We start from the raw sequence: 22,804 nt of genomic DNA, 5'->3' as shown, positions 1-22,804 counted from the left end.
GACTTCTTTGGCCAACACCAGCCTCAGAAAGACATCCTCTAGAGAAGCCCACTGCACGTCTACAGGACAACCTAGAGGTTAGGACACACACCTGGATTCCAGCCCCAACTTAGCCACCTGTGTTCCATGTGACTTGAATAGTTTTCTTTGCCCTCTCCCAAGTCTTAGCATCTTCACCTACAAAACAGTGAGAACACCTGTACTTACTTCATAGAATTGCTGTGAGAATTAGTGATAAAATAACACACAGAACACCTGCCCCACAGAAGGGCTAAACAAGTATCTGCTATTTCGACCCAAAGGTCTGCCTTTGCCCCTGCATGGGATTATTAACTTTGGACTGCCCCCTATAGTTAGCATTCTCTTATTTCATCATTTCACTTTTAATATTTTAACTTACTGAGTATCACTGTAAGTTACTTTCATTTACTTGTTTTTAGCCCTTTGCTTTCTAACCCTGTGTACTTTGAATATATTTGTTATTATCATTTCATTCCATTTAGTAGTTTCTTGGGCTTAAGTGTTACTTACCTTTCAATTACTCTGGTGTATTCTTTTAGTCTGCCTTTTATCATGAAATCTCTAGGCTCATTTTGTTCATTCCTCCATAGCATTTTAGCTAACTACACTCTGCTCATTCTCAGTGATCCAGAATTCCCCCCAGTTAGCTCCAGATTTATGAGGATGGATACATACAAAAGAGCAGAGAAAGACAACATCAAAGACAATAAGCCAGGTCTCCTTGCAGACATGTAATAGAACCACAAGCATAAAACAGTATCAGGTGTTTGCCTAAATGATGGTGCCGTGTCAGCAATGGTGCTGATTATTTTGAAAGGGAGGACTCAGTAGGGGCAACTGAAGCCCTCAGAGATTCCGGTCTTCCACTGCTCACACCTCTCACTGCCAGTCATAAGGCCACAATCAGAGGCCATTAGGTTAGAAGGTTCCCTTGTGGGAAGGAAGCCTATATTCCTTTCCCTCTGCCATGAGGCTGTCGCCTTTACTTAGTTCAGAGGGAGAACAAAATGGGACAGGGACTGTTTCAGCTTTTCTCAAACGTGCCAGACTGATGCTTACAGGATGGAGCACGGAACAATTTCATCGCCAATCAAAAGAACAAGTTGTCCGTGACATCCTGGAAAAAAAAAAATCAGGTTAATGTAATGATGATAATGACCGTAATAAAAACCACCACTACCCCAAGTCACCCTGCTGGCCCGCTACTTGGCAGCCTCATGGTTAAGATCCCAGCGCTCTGCCAAGAGGACATCTGAGTTCAAATCCCAGCTCTACCATTTGCTGGCTGTGAGACCTTGGCCAAGTTACTAACATTCCAAGCCTCAGTTTTCTCATCTGTCAAATGGGAATGATACCATACTCAACCATTTCCCATGATGATTATATCAAAAGCCCATCTATAATAGTAAATGGCACATGAAAAGTCCACAACAAAGAGTACCAGTTATCATTATCAGAGTGGGATTTTAAATATTTAATATCTGAGATAGTACAGGCAACAACCAATCAGCCTGGAAGCTGGCCATAAGAAACTGGTTTGACTCTACCAGGGCATACCAACTATCAGTCCTGATCGTAAGTATTATTACTACCTGCCAGGTACTAAAGTAAGCCCTTGGCATGTGCTAATGCATTATCTCATTTAATTTTCCACAGTAAGTTGGCTTTATGTTATTTATTGAAATATATGCAATTGCGTATTTTGGGGGGGGAGGCAGAGGGAGAGAGAATCCTAAGCAGACTCCACGCTCAGCACGTACCCATAAAATCAGGGTTATAGATAAATAGACTTAACACATACATTCCTGTTGCCCTAATCATTCTTGTATATGAATTTCAGGGATTTGCTTTGGCTGGGAGTTTTAAAAAGTCATTATATAGCTTATTTCTTTTACTTACTGATTCATTCAATAATCTTTAGAAGATAATGATAATGCTCAACAGCCTCAATTTCTTCATCCATTAAATGGGTCTACATACTGTCCTTTCTTTCTGAATTCTCACTGCTCTACCCCAACCAATCCTGGAAATATCAAAGGTTTCTCAAGCCAAGACCAAATCACTAGAAATTGGACATTAAACAGTTCTGCTAATCTACCTGGCCAGCACTTCAGTCAAGATAAGTTCTCAGGTCCTCACATGTCTTGCTCCTGAGCAGATTTCAAATTCAAGATCAAATGCTATTGGCTCAAAGCCGTTCGCCCAACGATCCCTGCTAATATCCTTTGTGCTCTTCTTTCCTCTCTCCCCCCAAGAGCTGTGCTGCATTGCTGGCCTGCTGGAATGTATTTGACTTTCTGTCACCTATGTGATGATGTTTCCAGTGTTATTAATAAGTGACTGCTTATTAATTAGTATTATTAGACATGCACCGTGCAGTGCAGACAGTACCACAGAGGGGCCTGGCATCTTCAAGAAGAGGATTTGTGCAGAAAGATTTGTCCCTGCAGCGTAGTTAGAAGACACCGGGCTGGCAGTGAGTCCTGGGTAGCCAACAGCAGAAACCCCCAAATTCTGAAAGCTGTGCACCTAATCCAGGCTGCTTGTATTCTGGCATAGGATGGAAGGAGAGCAAGTGAACATGAGATTTGCAGGCATGTGATGGCATAAGCCCATCGGGGGAGCCTGAGGAGGTTAGGGCCCATGGAGTGGTTCACAAGGCTGCAGGAAAGGCCAGCTCCTGGGAAGGCCAAAAGTCTCCAACTCTCAGATCCAAAGGGGAGCTCTCTACCCTCATTTTCCTTTCCTGCTTATCCTACAGAAAGAAAATATTCTCTGGGGCTTGCAGCCAGTAGAAGCCTCTCAGCCATCTCCATGAATTCAGGCAGGCTTTCGCCAGCTGAGAAGAACCAGCCCTCAGGATAGGACTTCTGACTCCAGTCTCAGGGAGACCCAGGCTAGGATGCGGAAGGGCATCCCTGCGGCCGTATCCTTCTCCCTGAGCACCCAGGTGCAAGCCCCTCAGCGAGACTGAGGATGGCAGAATATCTCACCAAAAACTTCACAAGACAAAGACTGAGAAGGAAATTATTTCCTCCCACTCTGATCATTTTCAGAGCAATTCTAGAATTTCCTGCTTGGGGATCAAATTTTAACATGGTCCAGGTATATTTGGAGTGTTTAATAGGTTTGAATGTTTAAGTGACAAGGAGTTACCTATTAATACGTGGTGACTGCTTTCAAAAAAAATCATCATTTTCTGCATTTATGATGGAAGTTCTTGTCTGTTTTACATTCATTCCTCCCACAGAGAGGTAAGAGCAGATGGGGTTGGCGCAGCCACTGTTAAACTGAGTGCTGAGACGACAGTACCTGCACCTCAGGGAGAAGTGGCACAGTTGTGGTGGCAAAGGGCATGAACCCCGGCTCCAGCCTGCATGGGCTGGCGTCATCTCTACCCCATACAAGCTTTGGGACGTTGGGCAGGTTGCTTGACCACTCCTGCTATCTGTTTCCCCTTCCATACAATGGAGATCATGACGGGACCTACCCTATAGGGGTGTTGCAAAAATTAAATGATGTAATATTTTTGAATTATTCAAACAGTGGTGGTCACAGGAGAAAGGCTATATAAGTGTTTGTTAAATAAAATAATAAAACTCCCCATCAGCACTACTCCCAGGAGACCCTTAGTAATAATAATTAATGGCAATGGTAATGTGCTGGCTTTGGAATATCTCAGGATCATAGACAGGAAAGATGTTAACTCTGCCATCATTCCTGGCAACCTTGCTTGTGGAGGTTCAACCAGGCCCAGTTCCCTGTGCCTTCCTGCTGCCCCATCGTCCCTCTCTCTCCCTCTACTGGACAACCCTCATACCTACCCCTTTACACTGTAAAGCCAGCTCGGCTGCAGGTGCAGGCAGGAAAGGCAGCATCAGCAGCGATGATTTTGTGGAGTCCAAAGCACGCCTCATCTCCAACCCCATCCCCAGCAACCATTCTCTCTGACCCACGCACTAGGACTATTTTTAAATGATATACTTTTGCCCGGTTGTTGGGGGGGGGAGGAGAGAAGAAAGAAACACCCTCCCCAGGATTCAAGCTGAAGATGGAATGATTGCCAAATGCTAACAGCTTTTTGAACAGGACGCAGTTAAAAATATGTCTGAAATGGTTTTAACTCAAACTCAAAAAATAGCTTAACTGACTGGAGAGCCATAGGCAGTGGGGGTGGGGAAGCAGATGAAGAAGAGGGATTCCCTTGGGAGGGGACACAGCAAACCTCATCACAGGGACACAGGAGAGATGCCTGATTTATTTTCCCACATGAATAATACCTTTTGAAAACACAGACCAGATCTCCGGGGAAAGTAGTGACACCAGAAAGCTTGTTGCTGCTCTGTACGCAGAGAGATGCTCCTGATAAGGGCCCCGCAGTGAGGCTTCCTGGATCCTCACTGCTCTAAGTGTGGGCACCACAGCACCAGCATTACCTCTGAGCAGTCTGAAATGCAGATTTTTGGCCTCTACCCCTACCCTCAGTAGACCTGCTGAATCAGAAGCTGTACCTTAACACGACATCCAGATGATTCAAAATCTAAATTTTGTAGGTACTATTCTAGACTCTATCATGACACCTCAACCCTAAAAGGACTGAACTCAAAATATTTCTTCCCATTTGACATATGAGGAAATGGACACAAGGAGGGACTCATCTAAGTTCACCAGCTGAATCAGGTCTAACTGAGTCCAGAGTCTCATCCCTTCCCCTAGGGCTTAAAGCCCCAAATTAGGCTTCATCATCAAACTTGTGATGCCTTCTTTCTAGGGGTAAAGGACTTGGAACATAAAACAATCATTTAAAGCAATGTTTCTCCAAATATGCTCAGTTGGTCACTATTCCTGCCAAATACTCTGTGAAAAAGAGTTCTATTGTTAAATATATTTAGAAAATTCATAATGCACATTAATACGTTTAAGTCTCTGAGAAGTCCTATAGAAAACAAACTTGCTTACAATTTTTTAATCCAGTGTTTTCCAAAATTATTTTACCACAAAACCCTTTGTTCCCCACAGAAGACCTAGTAACATGAAAAAGATCATCTTCTGAGAAATACATGTTGGGATTCACCACCATTTACCACTTAATAACATGCTCAACCAGTCTGAAGGAAAGTGTAATATTTCATAATGTTTCTTAAAGGCCAAAAATGTCATTATTCAATCTGTGATTGATTACTTCCTGCAACAGGGAGGTCACTACCTTACAGAGCAGCCCAACTCATCATTGGACAACTCCAATATTTAGAAACACTATTACATTAAGCTAAAATCCTCCTTCTTGCAACATCTTGAGCTACAGTTGCTTAAATTCTATCTTCACCACCAGTGTGCAAAGGGAATTAATCACTGTTTCTCACAGTTGTCCTTCACACACAACTCTAATAACAGTAGACTAATAAGTCTACTCTGTCCTCTACAGTCCAGACCTTCAACTATTCCCCAGAATCATGGAATTTTAGAGCTTAAGAGTATTTTAAGTATCACCTAACCCAACCCTTTTATTTTACAGATGAGGAAACCATGTCTAAGAACAGTCAAATTACTTGCCCAAGGTCAAACAAGTGGTGGAAACTTAACCTGGGATTTTGGATTTGAATATAGCAGGATTCTTATGTTCTTTTCTTGGTAGGAGAGCTTTCTTTCCTCACCAGGAATTCCCAGATGCTTGAAGTTCATGTCTAATGTCAAGGCCCATCATGAAGAACCTCATAGTCTCCAACATCCTTCTTCCTGGTTCCCCTATCAGATGCCACATTGGGGGCCAGATGAGTCACAGAGCTCACCCAGCATAGAGAATTGTGTTCCAGACTCTCCCCCATCCTGGAGTGGCCGAGCTGGGACTGTTCTTCACCCCACGCTGCCTCCTCGCCACCACTGCCATCTGCACCCTCCTTCTCAAGGATCACCATCTGTTTTCCTGATACCACTCAGCCGCCCCCAGCACTTTGCTCAGTTTCCTAACCCACTGCTTGAGCCACTCTCCCTGCAACTTGTAATTTCCCTTTCAACAGTCCATCCACTCCATCTTCCCCTTCCCAGCCCACTACTTCAAGAGTTTGCATGTTTGTAATCTCCTGCTTTCTTGCTCACTCCCATGCCAAGCCCCCACTAACCTAGAAATTCCAACAGGGCCCATTGCTTGGGCTAAGATTTTGCCACTATACTATGCATGTCTGCTGAATAAACAAATGAGGCTCTCTCTTTCTGCCCCCTCCCTATCCCAGCCCGGGCTCCCATTTTCTGAAACATTATCTAAGCCCACTTGCCCCTCTTCCTACAAGTATACTCCCTTCCTACAAAGCAAACAAAGGCTGGGTACACAGTAATTGTTATAGGTAAATGCAGAGTGCTAGTACTGGGTCACAAAGAAATATTCCTAAAGATGACTGCTGCTCTTTTTTTTCACTAAAAAGGTCTGTACTATAGGAGGGCAGTGATCACTTCTATGTAATCATACTTAGCACTTAAAAGTTCTTAATAAATTTGTGAGGAATGACTAAAAGATTTGGACACTTACGCAGCCCACAATGACTTCCACCTGTCTGGCATCTATTCTGTGCCAGAAATTTCACATACATTATCTCACTTAATACTTGAAAGAATTCTGTAAGGTTGGGAAAGGAAGTTCAGGGAAGGGATTCAGATCTCTGGCTTCCATATCTGTGCACAGCCCTTTTCCTTTCTGTACCCTCAAAAGTATCCATCAAGAGGGTCCAACCCCAGGTCCTGCATCCTCTATTTTTTTTTTTTAGTAGAGATTAGTTTCAGTGCTTTATTTCCCTTTCTGTTCTTTCTAATCAGTAATTCTCTTCTCTGACCGCTCCCCCCGCCCCTACCTTCTACATCTCCAGACCCTTGAGAAGCCCTTCCCATTCTTTACTCCCCATTGGATATATGGCAAATTAAGACAAGAGCAACAGGAGTTTTGCACCAAAGGCTACTCTGGAAGCAAATCAGAGTCCTGTATGAAGGGTAACTGTGAGAAACAGATTTCAGTGATTAATGCCCTATGCACACTGGTGGTGAAAATAGATTTTAGGCAATTGTTGACTAAGAAAATCACAAAATATGAAAATCTGGCATGTAACTATGGGGACCAGGGAATCAACCTCTTCCCCCACCAAATGCTCTAATGCATCTGCTTCCAAACTCTGAATTAACTGGTTCAAGTCTTCTCTCTACAGCCTCTGGTAAGTGAATAAGTGCACACTATTAATGCCAAAAACTGGAAAGAAAATTATCTCAAAGTTTAAAAAATCAACTAAACATGGATAAATCACCTTTGAAGAATTCAAATATACCAATAGCTTCACATTCTTGGTTTTTAAATATTAACTATTTTGTCCTTCCATGCCCCATCACCTTTTCTCCAATTTATCTTCTAATTCATGTAACAAGTGTGGATCACATTAAAAACTGATGATCCCACCCCCTTTGGTGTTGCTGATCAGACTTATGAGGACCACATTGCTGCGGATGGGCAAGATCTCTACAGCAGACATCGGGGGGGGGCAAAAATCAAGATGCCTCTTTTACTTCCTTTACTTCAAAGAAAAGAGATGACAAGCTTATGAGTCAGTCTGCCTCACTCTCCTAAAGCATACCCCATCCTCCTTCATGTCAATCTTCAATGTGAGCAAACATGCAGAACAACTCTGGTGGAACATACGTGTCTCACAAATACAGCTACCAAGACACCTATTTACTTTGGCTCCCAAGAACTGGTTGCCCTTGCTGACTGGAAGTGGTTCCCTATCCAGCTCTCTTTTTATAAGCCATATGCTGACTTTTTCTTTCTTTTATACTTGCTCTTGAAAATCTCTCTGGATTCAGGGGACTTTATTAGGTCTCTTCCTCTCTCTCTGGATTTTCCTCCAAAAGTCTACCAAACTATTCTTGAACATGGATTCATTATTAATCATATCACATTCCAAGTAGAGGGAATACAGGAATAAACAAGACAAACAAATCTCCTGTTCTCACATTCCTTTGATACTAGGAGGGATGATGGATAGAAAATCATAGAACATATAAACAAGAAGATACTTTCAAATAGTGATACCTACCATGAACAAAACAAAGCCATAGGATGTGATTAAAAAGTGGTTAGGGGAAGGACAAGCCATTTTAGACTGGATGGGCAGGGAAGGGTTCTGTGAATTTTGACTGATAAGAAGGAGCCCATCGTGAATGAATTTTTTTTTTATAGGATAGGACAAATATTTCTTGGTAAAATTCCAGCTAAGAGGTAAATAAAATTTCAGAAATGCCATTAAGGTGTGTCATTCTTAGAAGTCAATCCGTAAAATGATGGAGGGGACATTTGTTATATGAAGGACATGAGAACAGAAGAGAATCAAGCCATCAAAATACTTCACTTTACCTCAAGGAACATGTAACCACTTCCCAGGAAGTTGTAATCTTCAGCTTTTTATAGCATAGTGATTAAGAAAATGGACTCTGGAAGCAGAATACCTGGCATCAAATCCTGGCTCTGCTATTTACTAGCTGTGTGACCTTTGGTGAGTTGTATGAGGCAACCTCTTTGTGCCTCATTTTTCTAAAAGATCTATAAAATAGTTATAATATTACCTGCCTCAAAAGCTTGTCATGAGAATTAAAAATTTTAATATATGTAAAGCACTCATAGCAAACCACAAGATCTAATATGTGCTGTATAAGTATTACCATCATATTGCCAAGTGCATCCCTTTATGAACACCCACACACACATCAGCATCAGGCATTCTCCCAGCCCACTCCTCAGGACAATCAGTGTAGAGACCCTTATGCAAATTGAGGGATCTCGATCCCATCAGGCAGCAGGTTCAAGCCCAAGCTTGAAGAGATTTTTTTTTTTAAGTCAGGGATGGAGACTCAGTTCATGTAAAAATATAGACTTCTGCTTCCTTTAGAACCCTCTCAAGCCACATGATGTTTCTCTAACTGTAACACTCACATTCAGCTTATAGAAGCCTCAAAAGAAGCCCCAGCACTCCCAGGACTTTTTCCAAGTCTCTTGGCTACAATCACTACCTGAAGTTCAGAGTTGTTATTCACCAGATATTAGTACTTGTCAAGGCAAAGAGCAGCTTTCCTGGACTCACAGTTCATCTGATTCCTGTGTGAGTGTAAGTGCACCCAAGGTTCAGCACTTAGTACATTGCCTAAAATATTAAAGGTGCCCAACAAATGTTTGTGGAATAAATGAATTACAGCTATTTCATTATGCTTGTGCTTCAGGTGGACAATAATATACTCCTTGTAATTCATACAAGCTTGTACTTTTCCCTCTAACCACCAGGAAGAAAACTAAATAAATGAAGCATTATGAAACAATCAGTTGACATCATAGAATAAAAGCAAATGTGAAAGCAGTCATTAGTTTTTAGGGTGGACATCCATCCAGCAAGCCCTCGACAGCTTGCTACTCTGATTTAATCTCAACCCTCCTATGGGGCAATGATGATCTTTAGAACTGTTTGTGGACAATTTCCACTCAAATTCCCTATAGAAGTATAGTGCTTCCAGCACCACAGAGAGCTCCCAACAGCTGCCCTCTTCTAGGAGCGCTTGGCTTTCTCAGCACCATGGAGAGCTCCCTTGCTGCGCAGTAGGTCTGCGGGACTTCCCATCTTTCATGATCAGTGAGTGAGAAGTCCACTCGGAATTGCCCACGAATGATCCCCAGTGAAACCACCTCCACTGCAGTTCAAATATCAGAAAGGGGCATAAGGTGATCCTGGTAAAAAGCTCCCCAAAGTCCAAGGAATATCCAAAGAATCTGCTATCCTGTGGTAGAGATAGAGAGAGTGGGTCTGAAGACAGCTGACTAATGATTGCAGATACTTTTGTGCCAGATCGGCATTTTTATTTTTTTCCCCCCAGAAGTAAAATACCCAAGGCGAATTCAAAAACCGCAGTCCAAACTGCGATCAGATCAACGTGGCTGCACCAGACAAAACTGATCTTATCTGAATGGTGACTTTATCCACTTTGGAGAGCAGAACTCATTACAATAATAAGGAGTGACAGAAATGGGAGGAAGAGCAATCACAGCAGAGCCAGGAAAGAATTCACTTTACTATCATTTTGGAGGATTAATTCTAAGCTTCCCTCCTATAAATGTCATTTTTCACTTCAGCAGGAGGTCCAGGGTCTGAAATTATTCTAGCTGACTTGCAGAACTCATCACTTTGCACCTGATTTGCAATCCATTTCTGCTTCCTCCTACCAAGCTCAATGGTATTTGTTTAATGGTCACCTGGCCCTCTGCATGCTCCACTGTGCTGGTGTAGAAAGATGTACACACACCGGCGGTCAAGGGGTAGGATGCAGGTGTTCAGGAAGGTCTGAGAGTACATGGGTAAGGAAAATAATGCGTGAGCTTACAAGCACAAAAGAGGTGTCCCCACTCGCACAAACAGGGTTGTATGGCTGCAAGGGAAAGTGAATAGGGAAGAAAAATGTGAAGCAGCTGTGTGTGGTTAGGAAAATGTATTATTTCTAGACCTGGTCCCCCTCTATGTCCCTTATCTACTAGCCAATTTAAATGGGACAATTATAAAATTACCTGGATCCTCCTCATTGGAGATACTAAGTATTTCTAGTCTCATCTCAGCAGCCCCCTAAATGCCAGCCATACTGGATTAATTGCCTTTCCTCAGACTTGCTACACACTTTTTTACACCTCTAGGCTTTTTCTTATGCTGTTCCCTTATCCCAAAATTCCCTCCTGACTATTTCTTCCTCTCCATCTCCCCACCCAATTAAAATTATATTCATGCTTCAAGGCCCGGGTTAGAGGCCAGTTCCTCCATGACACTGCCCCTAAATCTCCTCCATAATAATTCACTTCCTTCTCTTTGTTCTCACAACAGGCTATTTTTAACTCACATTAGACTTATTTGTTTGCATGTTTCTCTCTCCCTCTAGATTATAAACTCCTTGAAAGCAACAGTATTTTTAATCTTTGTATTCTTGGCAACACATTGCACCATTCCTTGGTCATCACAGACACATTTCAAAATACGTTTTTGAGTAAATGAACAAAATTTAACAATATAAAGCACAAAGCCAGAATATTTTCCTCTACCATCTTTTGCCTAAAATCTTGTGCTATAAATAACTTGGAAATGGCCAAGTCTTTCCAGGTGCCGATTTTCTCCCACCAGTTTAACAATTGGCAGAGAGAAGTTCGTCTCGGGTGTCCCTGGCTAGGGCTAGATCCACAATCCCCAGCAATAAACAGAACAGAGCCTTTGACTTAAGATCAGAGCACACCTCACTGACTCTTATATATACCACTAGCGACATCTCTTCAACTGGTGGTCAGATTCTAAACACTACTTATGGACCCACGGTGCTTAAAATTTCCTACCCGAGCAGCCTTATCTGAATTTTTCCTTTTGAGATTTATAGTATCTCTCTGATTTTACAAGTCTTAGCTTTCCCTCCAAAATTCATACTCTAGTCGAGCAGCTCTTTACTACCTCACTGAACCTCAGGTCTTGGGTCTTTCAAAGCATCTCTGTACCTGGTGCCAATGTATCATCCCAGAGTAACTATATGTATGAGCGTGGTTGTGAACATGACCAGACACTACAGCATGTGTGTATAAAGTTGTTTTCGCTCGGCATCACCCTATGTTCCATTATACAAAGGTCAGTGCACACTCCCATTAGGAACAAAACACTCTTCACGGGAAGAATAATGATAAACTCAATGCCAGCAAAATGCCTCCATTGTCTTCCTCATAACCTTTCCATCTAAGAGCAATTGTCACTACCCAGCGGCACTTACTCCTCCACATCCACCATTTTCATGGTGGAGTCTGACCAACAGGAAAAGGGAGTGAAGGCTGCTGAATCTCAGTTGGAGACTGTTTCTTCACTGGCATCCTCTGGGAAAGGCTGGGGCTGGGGTCAATTTTCCAGCTTCCCAGCTTTCCCATTCCATGCATCTCCCATCACTGGCTTCTTCATGCACCACCCCCATATCTTGCTCAGTTCCTTTCAAGAAATCTGAATCTTGGGGTGCCTGGGTGGCTCAGTCGTTAAGCGTCTGCCTTCAGCTCAGGTCATGATCCCAGGGTCCTGGGATCGAGCCCCGCATTGGGCTCCCTGCTCGGCCAGGAGCCTGCTTCTCCCTCTCCCACTCCGCCTGCTTGTGTTCCCTCTCTAGCTGTCTCTCTCTCTCTGTCAAATAAATAAAATAAAATCTTTAAAAAAAAAAAAAAAGAAATCTGAATCTTGAAGGATGGGTTATGACCTTCCCACCTTCTCAACCCACGGGAGTCTGTGTCCTTTGATTTTCATTTATTTGCTTCCTGAGTCTTAAGCTATGAGTGGGCTTTGTGTTCTGATAGTCCAAAAATTTTACTTTTCCTTCCACCCACATCCCCTGATAAAAAGAGGGACAATGCAAGACCCTTGAGAAGGAAGAGATGGGGAAAGCAACACCATGCTGTAGTAGAGGTGACAGTCTTGCATCCTGAATGATCACTGAGTCTCATCATAATCACTTTGAAAACTTAGTGGCTAATTTCCACTGCTCTGGGATTACTTCTCATTTTTTTGGCTATTTCTGCCAGAACCAAAGGAATTAAAGAAAAAGCCAACATGTAAAAGTAGTAGCATTATACTGAGTTTGAATTTATTTCTACCTCTTTAAGCTCTGAGAGCTGATCTTGAAGCTGTTTCCTCATCTGTAAAATGGAGAGCATACTTAACCCAGGACAACAATGACTAAATGAAATGGCATAAGTGACAGTGCCTAGGACAATGTCAGGCACATAAGAGAAACTGTCCTATGCCCTGTGGGGCAGGCCTCAAGGACTTCCATGGCTAGTGTGGACTTGTGGCAGGTGGGGGCAGCAGAAGGCCATTGGGGCAGAGGAAAGGAAGGGCAGAAGGCCCTGAATCATTGGTTCCAAGAGAAGGGTCCAAAGGGCAGGCATCTCAAAGCAGGCCAGATCCTCCAACAGAAAATACAGAAGATGGAGCAAGAAGGTACACAGAGGTAAGTGGGTTGTGAGAGTCATGAGGTCAAGACATCAGGAATTCATGAGAGAACTGTCATTGCAGAGCCAGCCATGCCAGCTGGGGAGCCTGGGGGTGCCGCAGAGAGAGGCCAACAACCAGCCATTACGGAGACTTCTTCCTTCAGTGGCTTCGTTCGAGCCAATGCACCATGGGAAATGGGGTTTGCTCAACCTCAACGCAAGCAGCCCACATCAGCAAAACTATTTTGTTGGGGAAAGGTTTTTTTTTAATCTATAACTCACATCCTTAACCCAACTATAAAGATTTAAGAGTTTCTCCTAGCCTGATAATGTCCCCGCCTTGAGGCACTTGCTAAAAAGCCCATCCTTGCAGCTTCCATGTCACATTCTCCAGCTACAAAAATAACTCTCAAATGGGCTGCTTAAGGGCCCCAGGGTAGGTGTCAAACAGCCACCCTCGGAAATCACAGAGGCACCTGAACCTGAGTTTTGTCATATGTACGAAGAGGGGACTACATTGGGCCTTTTTCTGTTTCTAAAACTGCAAAGGTTCAAAAGCTAGAAGCCTCAGCTTTCTCTTCATTTTCCTTGTGCTAAGTGTGGAACTGAGTGATGATGTCACTTTACTGCTGGGGGCCCCAGGTGAGCCATTAGAGCAGTTCAGCTGTCCCCAACAATTGTTCCTGGGGCTTGGCAGCATTCAGACCTTGTAGATGTGTATACCACACATGGGTCTTGCCCCCCTCAAAACCATCCCTGGCTGCACATTAGAATCACCTGGGAAGATTTTAAGCCTCTATCACCAGGAATTTTTATTTTATTGGTCTGGAGTAGGGTGAAGGATAATGATTATAATAGGTACTTACCAGTAAGGCAAGAGCCCAACCAGTCAGATGGATGCTGGCAGTACACCATATCTGTATCTACACCAGCCATGGGGCCGAGTCATCAGTGTGTTTTAAAAGCAGCCCCCAGGATTCTGATGTACAGCCAGAGTAGAGAACCATTGAGGCTAAGGCTAACTTTGCCTCCAGGTAAATGTCCAGTGACTGAAGACTCCTCCATGAATGACAGCAACTCATGAATGAATTGACCTAAGGCACTCTCTGCTCCTGGGAAAGAAGGCAAGGAGATGAGGTTGTGATCACATGGTTTTGAGGGCAGAGACAATGTCACATTCCCCTTTAACTCTCCAGTACCTCTCACAGTGCCTGGCACGTAGTAGGGAATCAATAATATCCAGTGCATGAATGAAGATCACTAGCCCTCCGTGGGCTTCTGTCAGGAGGCAAAGTGGCATATATAACCCCACAGAGAATGCATATAGACAGTGTGCACATACTTCTCACCCATTCTACAAAGCTGGCTTTATTTTTATTGAATGAAGTGAAGTGGGTTTTGTTCATTTTTCACATGAAGTATTTCCAGGGCAATCACTAAGTAGTTTGGGAAAAAGTGGGGATTTCTCATCTTCGTGTAACTACTCCACCCAAATCCCTCTCCCGGGTCCAGGAAAGCTTTCTTTGTGGGTGAATTTCTAGCAGCACCAGCTGAAACCTATGTTCTTGTCTCCAGAAATTCTGATGGACAATTCAGCTCTCCCTCAGTCCCCTGATATATCGCTGGTCTTGCTGTCCCAGCCTGAACCATGCTGGCACCTTGCCCCCACTTCTCTTGCCACACTCCCCCAGCCCCCCACAGCACTGACCCACTTCTACCATCTGCAGCATGGTGTGGGTCTCTGGCTGAATTAGGGGGAAAAAAAGTCAGACAGCTATTTGGAATCTTAATGAGACCAAGTTCATTTCATTATGTTGTCATTTCATATTTCACCGCCTTGACGGGGAAAGCACAGGAGACCCCAGAGGGCCTTTCTGCTTTGCACACAGGGTGGAAAGGCAGGAGGGAGGAGGGAAGTGGCTAACAGACAGGAAACTATGCACCTTCCATCAGCCTCCCTGCTCACACTAAAACCAAAGTGGGAGAGGACAAGTCTTTCTCATCGAGACCAACCATGAGAGCCAGATTCAGGAGGCTGATGAAGGACCTTTCACCAAGTTAAAGACAGGCTCAGATCAAAACAGGACAGGAAGGGAGGAGCCCCCTCAGTGCCAAGCTCTCACGTGTTCTCAAATACAAACAGAGCTGGCCTCAGGGCATCGTAGAAATTGCTATTATAAATTCAGATGGTACACCAGGGGGTGCCTCATTTTCTATTATTGTGGTTGGTCTCGTGAGCCACTCCAGCAATAGGATCTCAAAAGTGCAAGTGCTACCCCCAGGGGCACCGTTAGAAACACATTATTTTAAAGCACCGCAATAAAGCATGAACTCAAACAACTTCATTGAAATAAAGACTAATATGGAACATGTGTTCTTCAGCCTCCTCCCACCCACATACCCCACAACCAATAGCTTTTTCCCCCACACAAATACCTGGTGGTCCACTGCCCTGCCCATAGCTCAGTGCGTGATGGGTATAGGACACAGAACCCAGGTGACCCTCAGGAGAAGAGGACGTAAAAAGGCCAGGCAGTGTTAGATAAAACTCGAAGAAACAGAGAGGCCACTCCCTTGAGATTCCACTACGGCTAGCAGTGACAGGAGGTCTGGACAGGAGGCCTGGGTTCTGGCCCAGGTTCAGCCACTAAACCTGAGCACATCATTTAAGCTCTCAGAACCTCAATTATGTTTTTTATAAAAGAAAGCTAAATGTACTTTCTATTATTCCTGCTTCACAGGGTTACAGTGGGGATGAAACAAGGTAAGGTGGGTTGAATGAAACATCATGAAAACCAAAACATACCATCCCAACCTAAGGTACATCTGCCCTTCTGCAGGGTGTGGTCCAGTGGAAAGGGCTTCAGGTCTCTCTGGCCACTGAGTCATAGGAAATTGAGTGAGGCCCACCACCAGCCAAGGTAACCCCTTCCTCTCTGCTCAGCAGAGCTAGGAACTTGTGGGAAGGAAGGAGGGGCCCATACTATGGAGGGCAGCCAGGGCTTGGAGAGGGGCTTACCAACTGGGACACTCTAGGCTTTTCTATATAGGCCCAGGAGATACAGGCAGTACAAAAGTGGGCCAATGAAAAAGAAAATCCATTGACCTTCTACTGACAAGGTCTTGGAAGAAGAGAGATGCTCCAAGAAGAGAGCAATAAGTAATGAAAATAATCTTGCTTAAATTCATAACCTTCCCTTCCATCAGAGAGCACTGAGCTCTTATAGTCTCTAATCTCCATGGACGGTGAGGGCAAGAGACAGTCTTCCCTCTGTAGACAGATGGGGCACAGAGAGCTTATCTAAGTCAGGAGGCAAAACAAAGGCTAGAATTCACAGATCCCGGCCTCAGAGCCTGAAGCCAGGGAAGGGCTGGAGTCCAGACAGATTGGGCCAATTTAAGATAAAATAAGCAGATTATAGGCTGTAGTGTGGCTTCCACAGTAGACTCAGCAGGCATCTGTGACTGATTAGAGCAAGCCTGTGCTTTCGGGTTTGGGTGGCTGATCTGGTGACGTGAGGAACCAGTGGACTGGAGGTGCAGATGGGACTACAGGTATCTAGAGGAAAGATGAGAGTCAAGAGGTATCAAGGAGTTTTGCCTACCAGAAGCTCAGAGGGGACAAAGGGACCACCAATAAAAAGGTTGTTCTGTGAGATGCCGAGCTCCCCATCCAGGGCAGTGTTCTAGTAGCATCTGAGTAAAGGAGATTTCTCCATCGAGGGAGCAGTTATCCTACCTGAGAACTTAAGATCCCATGATTTCATTGAATTTCTCCTCCTTCTACACAACCTACCTTCACACATACACTATAACCCTCAACTAACCAGGTCACCAAGTTAATAAGAGAAACTGGTTGGGTAATAGAGGGAAAGTATACAAGTCTACTAAAGTGCAAGGTCATGTTCTCTCAAACAAAACCTCTGTAATCTGCCACGGTTCAAAAGGCAGATCCAGAGACTATTTTGTCTCTCTCAGTTATAACCAACTGGAGTGTTACTATAGGGTTCTTATGCCCTCACTGGGGAACAAGATGTTCTTCCAGGTCAGCATCTCAACCACAAGGAATGAGTCCTGGTCAGTTCAAGCCCACATGGTAATTCCACCCCCCTTGGCAGTAACTGGTTTTTAAAAGGGCATCGATGCCATTCTGACCAATGAGACCTGATGGGAGAACCTGGGTTTCAGGGAAATTTTTCTCTCTCCAGAATAAGCATGAGGCTGTTTGCCTATGACATCATCTTGAGACCATAAAGGGAGGCCAACCCAACAGGATCAGCCAAGACACAAAGGATGGCAGAATGGAAGGAGAGAAAGAATTTGGAGACATGTCTGAGCCACAGAAGTAACTAAACCTAGAATGCCTATACCTACATTGCTTGTTCTTGAAAATGACATATTTTCCTTATTATTAAAATCACTTTTGAGTCTTCTACTACTTACAATTATAAAAGCATTCTAATGATAGACACACCATATTGTTCTCACCCCAGGGCCTTCACATAAGCTTTCTTCCTTCCATCTGGGCCCTCTTTCTCCTCTAGCCCTCCTCCACCTAGAACCCTACTCGTCATTCAGGTTTTAGCACTTGCTCCCCGAAGCCATCTCTGACCCTCTCCCATCAGCTCCCCCTGCATTCTATACTTCCCTCCTCACAGCACTTACCCTGCTGTTCCACCCTGTCCTTTACCAGGCTACCAGTTCCATGAAAACCGAGACAGTGAACATATATGTTTACTGCTCTGTCTCAAGTCTAGCACCGAATAGGCACTCAAACATTGTATTCATTCAACAGATACTAGGAATAGTTAACACTTATTAAGCACTTTACATGAACCAAGTTCTATTGTAAGCACTTTAATGCTCATATGAACCAATGAAGTGAATGAAGCTCACCATTTTTCAGGTGAGAAAACAGGGTCACATAGCTGGAGATTGGCTAAGCCAGGGTTTTAGTACAGATGGTCTCTGTCCCCTACACAATACAAAACCATTGTTGAGCACCTACTATATGCAAGGCATGGTTCTAGGTGCTAGAAATACAGTAAGACAAAGTTCCTGCCTTTGGGGAGCTTACATTTTAATGGGAAGAAACAGACATTGGTTGAATGAATGAATGCATGCATGAATGAAGGAGAGAGGAGAAAGGTATGATGTAAAGCAAAGCAATGTGGAATACACACTGGTGTTGAAATCCCAATACTTAGATTTAAATCCCACTTCCTCATTTATCAATGATATGGCCTTGGGCCAGTTACTAACCCCCTCAGAACCTCAATTCCATTGTCATGCAAAAATGGATTGATGTGGGAATAAAATGAGAACATAAAATGGCCTTTCACCCTACTGCCATATAATAGGAGCTTCATAACTATTAGTTGAACCTAGATCCCCATGAGATAGAAGTCTTATGAAACCAAAGGAGTCTTAGAACTAGAGAACTGGTTGAAAGACTCTATCAAAAATCTGATAAATTACCCTTTCCTAAGTTATCTATCTTCTGGGTCTAGAAGGATTCCAGAACCAAGTCAGGTCCTGACACCTATTTTCCCCAAGTTATCATTTACATCTGCAGGAGACAAAATAGGGAGTAGCAAGGTTGGGGACCAAGATATTAATTTCTGGTACTAATTCACCATTCATGATATATGAGAGGCTGTCCATGTGTTTGCATAATAAAGCCCTTTCTGTCCTGCTAAGGTTTTCATTTGTCCAGGAGACCGGGAGGAGACCATTATCAGTAGGACAGACGCTGGTGGTGGATGGTGACAGAAAAATGAATTCCAAGGTCCTAATTATTGATGGGTTCTCTCTTTTTTTATAATTGCACTGAATTAATTAATTCATCTATTAGAAACCATTCATTATTTCAGAATGGATAAATGGTAATATATTTAACTGGTACTATTTTGAAAACTAATTCCCCTCAGCCTATCTTTTTGACTGCTCCAAGGCAAGGAAAAAGTGAACATTACATGAAGTAGGGGAGAGCTGACCCTAGCTAACATCCATGAAGTAAGAAGCAGTCTTAACTATCAGACTAACATCCTAGCCAGGCTCAGAGAGGTTCAGGATCCTGCAAAAGATGGCTTTCAAACAAGTGAGGTTGCTACCTGGCTAACATGTCACTTAAAACACAGAATCTCCAAGATTATGGGAGAAAATCTTCTGCCTGGTTTTGTAATGAGTGCTACATGTTCCTTAAGTATAAAACCAGAAGTTTTATATCTAAAAGAGCATGCTCTCCAAATTATTCACCTTTGAAGTTCATACACTTAAGCCAATGATTTGCCATGGCTTAAAACATTCATGGAACTCTGCTTTTGGATATAACATTAAGTCAGATTGATCCACCCAAGAAAACCAAATTTATTATTCTATAGTCACATGGGGTTTTTGGTTTTCCCAAAATATATTAGCCAGTTTAATAATGGAGATACCTAGGATTGGCTCTAAATGACTTCTGGCTGTTTCCAAAAATAAAAATCAATCCTCTTCGAGAAAAATATTTGGACCATGGAGGATATTCAAAGCAATGTGCTGTAACATATTTTTAAGCAGCCTAAATGACAGTGTAAAGATTACTGCCTCAGTTCAGTGAATAAACATGCATATGTCAGTGTGTGTGTTTACATCCATGTTTGCAGATGCAGAAAAAATTACCAGAAAGATACACATTAGTTTTGATAGGGGTCTTCTCTGGGTGCTAAGATTATGGATAATTTATTTTTATATGTTTTCTTATACTTTCCAAACTTGCTGCAGCAAACCTATATAACTTTTGCATTCAGGAAAAAAAAAAAAGCACAAATAAATATTTTATATTTTTAATGTGCCACAGGCCCTGAAGGCAACTTCAAATCGAAGTTACAACAATGCTTGGCTCAGGAAAGCATCAGTGGATTAAATGCACTGCCTCCCATGCTACAACTTTTGAAGGGCACAACCCTCATTTAGATGTACAACTTCTATTATGTTTGTTTTTTCAAAAAAAATCAGTCTCCATTAACTTAGGGCCACACTGTATAATGTCATTCCATCTGTGCCAGTGGCAACTAAGCATTGTAATAAAGACCTTCCAGTACGTGCAGTCACTAACCCCCGTGGACAGAGCCCAAGACAGGCCTGCATTGTGCCAAACGCCATTCTGCTACATAGGGTCATGGTCCAGAGCAAGGCCCCAGTGAATTTCCTTTGAAAACTCCCGCACCAACTCAAGAAACCTTTCTAAAGGAGAAGAAGAAAAGGCATGACCCCATCTGAAATGTAATTTCTTGTGTTCTCTATCACAAGATATCCAAGGGTATTGGCAAGAAGCAACAATAGCGGGGGCTGTAATGACAGGGTAATCCCAGGTGTTTCAGGTACTATAAGCAAATAGGAACTTTTCAGGGACCAATTGGTCCCAGGCCCAAATTGCTTTATGATGTCACAATTGATACTTACTAGTAAATGGGATGACAGAGAAGGCACAGTGAGGTGGGGCTTGATTTTACCACACTGGCAAGAAAGTGGTAAGATTCTTGCAATAAAGAAAATGCACCACTTAGATTCCTGGGATGAATTCTTCAAATTTCCAGCAAATCACTTTTTCTTACAGGAAACACATTTTCTCTCTCTTGATGCCTCACATTTGCCCATTTCATGACATCATCTCCAACGGTCTTCCTGATGGTATTCTGTCTTCATTCTTGGTGTGGAATCACCAAGAATACTCAACAGCATCAACAACAACACCGTGCATACTGCTGAGGGAAAAAAGGGGGGAATAGAGGAAAGAAAAGGATCATGAGTCGCAGAACGACCTACATACTTTCAGCAAAGCGGAACTTCGGGATGCCTTTCTCCTGTATGCTGTGGCCTAACAGCAGCTCAGGTTGGCTGTACAGTCAGGGGGGCCTAGATGAGGCAGAACAGGAATGACTACCATATCTGTTGACTTCATTATTTTTCATCTTTAATAACTTAACAAAAGCCTGAGATTGCACAGAAAACTAGATGGGCAGGGAGAGTTGGCCAGCAAGAAGGCATATAAGATCCACCTGGCCTCACCATAGCTCTTACACTTTAGATGATAAGGTACGCCCTAGAAGGTGATGTGCGGTTTTGCTATATATAAACTACACCACAATAACTTGACTTTTAAAAAGAGGAGACACAGGGGCGCCTGGGTGGCTCAGTCGTTAAGCGTCTGCCTTCGGCTCAGGTCATGATCCCAGGGTCCTGGGATCGAGTCCCACATCGGGCTCCCTGCTCGGCAGGAAGCCTGCTTCTCCCTCTCCCACTCTCCCTGCTTGTGTTCCTGCTCTCGCTGTCTCTCTCTCTGTCAGATAAATAAATAAAATCTTTAAAAAAAAAAAAAACAAAAACAAAAAGAGGAGACACAAATGCAGAGTGCGTGGCAATTCGCCTAGAGAATCTGCCCCTCCCCCCATGGAACGAAGCCCTGGTAATAAAGAGGAAGGTACATGAGATCTCCCACTCTGGGCTGAGTGTCACAGAATAATCTAGGAGGACTCCCTTCCCAGCTGGCCCAGATATCATGATACGTCAATGGAGCCCTGAAGCAACTAAATGTCTTCGATAGTAATAAACACTGTCCTACTGTGAAACATCTTTAAACTGCTCTGTACCTCTCAAAAACAGACTCCTGAAAGGTACAACTGTGCATCTGTAATGCTGTAAGAGAGAAATACTTTCCTTGTCAAAAAGCTCATCAGTCAATCAACACCTAACCTTTTAGAAAGAATTCATCCACACTTCACTGGGCTCCCTCTCTATCTAAAAAGAAGGAAAGCTTCATGGGATATGCCTGGTAATAGTTCAGCAGATGGCAGAACTTTAAATATGGAAAACAATCAACCAACCAACCATTTTTGAGCATATGTGCTTTTGAGACACAGGACTGGACTCTGGAGGAGACCAAGTGTAAAAGACTTTCTGCCTTTGGTAATTTCTGATCATCACTGGGGAGGTCACTTGTTAAAAATGGAGTATTTCAAAAAATATGTTAAACTATTAAAACATATACAAGGTGAAGTACAACAGTTTATAACCATCACGTTCACATAAATTAGTTCAACCCTTACTATATACCTAGGAAGTTTGTGTTAATCACCCTGTCTTATAATTAGGTAATATAAAACAACAACACAAGTGTCTTTACACAGGATATGAAGACTGACAAATATATAGTATGGGTAATATATGTCATGGGTCTGGTTTCACAAAGGAAAGGAAACACAAGACTAAAGCTTTATGAATGTAAGACACTTGAGTGTAAGAAAAGAGAAATAAGGACATTTAAAGTAGAAAGAATAGGGCGCCTGGGTGGCTCAGTTGGTTAAGCAACTGCCTTCGGCTCAGGTCATGATCCTGGAGTCCCGGGATCGAGTCCCGCACCGGGCTCCCTGCTCAGCGAGGAGCCTGCTTCTCCCTCTGACCCTCTCCCCTCTCATGTACTCTCTCTCATTCTCGCTCTCTCAAATAAATAAATAAATCTTTAAAAAAAATAAATAAATAAAGTAGAAAGAATGGTATGAGCCTAGGCATGCCTGCATAATGACTGCCAGAGAATCAATCACTGAGCTACAGAATACCTTGGCCCTCGTCAGAATGCAAGGTTTACGGCCACTTAAATCCCATACAATGACCCAGAATGAATGCCTGTTCCAATATGGGTGGGAGAAGGACCCTAGGGCGGAGTTTCTCGGCAAAACAACTCTCTAATCTTATCTAGAAATATGAAAATCCCATACAATATAGCATAGAAAA

Source organism: Phoca vitulina, unplaced genomic scaffold, assembly GCF_004348235.1.
Source record: "Phoca vitulina isolate PV1807 unplaced genomic scaffold, GSC_HSeal_1.0 scaffold7, whole genome shotgun sequence".
NCBI classification, from domain to species: Eukaryota; Metazoa; Chordata; class Mammalia; order Carnivora; family Phocidae; genus Phoca; species Phoca vitulina.
Note: the sequence above shows the minus strand (reverse complement) of the source record.